Source organism: Austrofundulus limnaeus, unplaced genomic scaffold (assembly GCF_001266775.1).
Source record: "Austrofundulus limnaeus strain Quisiro unplaced genomic scaffold, Austrofundulus_limnaeus-1.0 Scaffold81, whole genome shotgun sequence".
Lineage (NCBI taxonomy): Eukaryota > Metazoa > Chordata > Actinopteri > Cyprinodontiformes > Rivulidae > Austrofundulus > Austrofundulus limnaeus.
In genome coordinates, this window is record NW_013952483.1 from 930,754 (window position 1) to 933,282 (window position 2,529).

The window sequence follows — 2,529 nt, forward strand, 5'->3', positions numbered from 1 at the left end:
TTTTGCAAATATTTAGCTAAATTTTGATGTCATGAATTTGAGATTCTGCCAAGTTTTATTTTTAGGGTTTGACTAAAATGTTGTTCATTTCTCAACACAAGATGGTCTTAGTACGTGCTAGGAAAACACACAAAAATCTCAAAATTTGACATGAGAATCAACAAACTAAAAGCACTTATCAGGCAGACATTAGAGAGGCTTGTATTAGTCTGCACGGTACCGCTGATTGCAGCAGCTTTGGCCTCCACTCAGCATTTCGTGGGTCCAGCTGAACAATGCAAAGGCAGCAGGTGAGAGTGCCATCTAAGTGTGGGTAAAACWTACAAAAATACAGGTTACTGCTACTTAGCAAAAATACCTCACACCTGCAAACACTTTTGTGCAGAGGCCTACTTGTCCATGACCACAAGTARTTTAGATGGGAGGAGATGAATCACTCTTTGAATAACAGCCACTCTTACATCTCACAGTAACTGAGATGGTAGTAAAAAATAATAAAAYCTGAGAGGCAGATAATTCCAGTTCTATCTGATGAACAGTTAATATTATGCACACGGACGCAAAAAGCCAAGTCACTTAATAAGGATTTGGGGTCATCTWTGCAGATATTTTTAGGCAGAGGCACAAGCAGCACTGATTTCAGATGAGTCGACGTAGACATGGAGCCACGCTATCCGTTCCATGTCCTTGAGGTTGAGATTCGATTGCTTTTGAAACACAGTATGTCACCAGCAAAAAGATCAAGTTGTTCATTGGAGCCTGTCATTGAATCGAGGAAAGTGAATMTTCCCTTTTTATTCAGTTTAAATATGCAGTGCCATCAAAACTTAAAGGCAAAGCCTGATTAGGTTTTTTGGTATTTTTTCCTTTCCTATTTCATGCTTTGCTGTAACTCTGCATATTCTTATACAATTTGTTCTACAGGTCAAATTTGAACTCACATTCTTGAGCAAGAGACGAGCATCATGTAAGGATACATTGCTAAATATTGATAATGATTCACACCCTGAGGGTTGAAGTTGCATTATCTGCTGTTTGTGTTTTACAGATATGATGCGGACAAGTGGGACACATTTAAAAGACAATACTATCTCACTCAAATCAAGAAATGTTTTGACACAAACCATCTTGACAAAAAATAATCTGATCAAAATAAATCTTGCACCACAAACTAAATAACCAGTGATTATCATCATCATCATCATCATGTATTTCACATCCAGTATCTGGGTCTCTATCTTCCACTTATCTATAGTCGGGTCACAGAGGCAACAGGTAGCGGAGAGAAACTCAGACATCTCTCTCCCCAGCTAYATTTTCCAGCTCGTCCTGCACCCCGAGGCTTTACCAGGCCGGAGAGGATACATAATCCCCCCAGCGAGTTCTGGGTCTTCCYCGGGGTGCCCTACCAGTGAGACGTGCTCAGAAGGCATCCTAATCAGATGCCCGAACACCTCAACTGACTCCTTTCGATGTGGAGGAGCAGAGCCTCTRCTCAGAGCTCCCCCCAGATGACAGAGCTCCCCACACTGTCTTTAAGGCTGAGCCTGGCCACTTTATGAAGGAAGCTCATTTCAGCCGCTTGTATCCAGGATCTTGTTCTTTCAGTCATGATCCACGCCTCATGACCATAGGTGAGGGTTGGGACACAGACAGACCAGTAAATCAAGAGCTTTGCCTTTCAACTCGGCTCTTTCTTCACCACAGCCGACTGAAGCAATGTCCTCATTACTGAGGACGAGGTCCATCTCCCGCTCCATCCTACCATCACCCGTGAACGAGACACCCAGATACTTAAACACCTCCATTTGAGGCAGAGGCTCTCCTCTGACAAGGAGAGGGCCTTCCACCCTTTTCCAGTCGAGAAAAATGGCAGTATATGGGTGATGATTAAAATCTAAAATCCTAAACAAATTAGAAGTAGATGGGTTCAAAAATAACATCACGTTGTGCAAAACAAAACTTTTATTCAAATGTTTTCTCTATTTTCTTTTATGAAACAACTGTACTGAAACAAGTCAATAAAAAATCTAAACTTTATTTATATGAAAGGTTCTGTTTACAAATAGGATCAAATGATGTAATCTAAACAACACTTTTGATTCTTTAAAAAAACCTGCTTTTTTATCTGCCATGGTCTGTGATCAGTAGCTGTGTTATGGAAAGAAAAAAATMTTTAATCATTTTTTTCTGTCCACTTTCATTTAGATCATCGGGTACAAACATAATAGTGGAGATGATTCCTGGTGAGGAGGTAATTTGTTTGCTTTGCTTATTTGAAGCTGTCTTTGTTTTGGCTGATGTCTGATAAATAAATGCTTTAAGGTGAAGCAGAAGCCTCTTATGATGCTATAAAATATGCATGTTATATTATTATTATTGAACTTTTTTGGTCATATTCAGAAGCCCGAAGAAACTTTTAACCACTTGCTTGACTTTATATATATGTACGTATATATACAGTGGGTAAAATAAGTATTGAACACGTCACCATTTTTCTCAGTACATATAATACTAGAGGTGCTAATG

The 2,529-nt window shown here is 39.5% G+C and overlaps 1 long non-coding RNA gene across 1 annotated transcript in view; it reads left to right on the top strand.

Moving 5' to 3' along the window:
* LOC106519726 (uncharacterized) overlaps window positions 1-2,236 on the top strand; it is a 30,726-nt gene extending 28,490 nt beyond the window's left edge. The window contains exon 3 of the long non-coding RNA XR_001310474.1: window positions 2,209-2,236. This is a non-coding gene — a long non-coding RNA (uncharacterized LOC106519726). The remainder of the gene's footprint in view (window positions 1-2,208) is intronic.
* The last annotated feature ends 293 nt before the right edge of the window (window positions 2,237-2,529 follow it).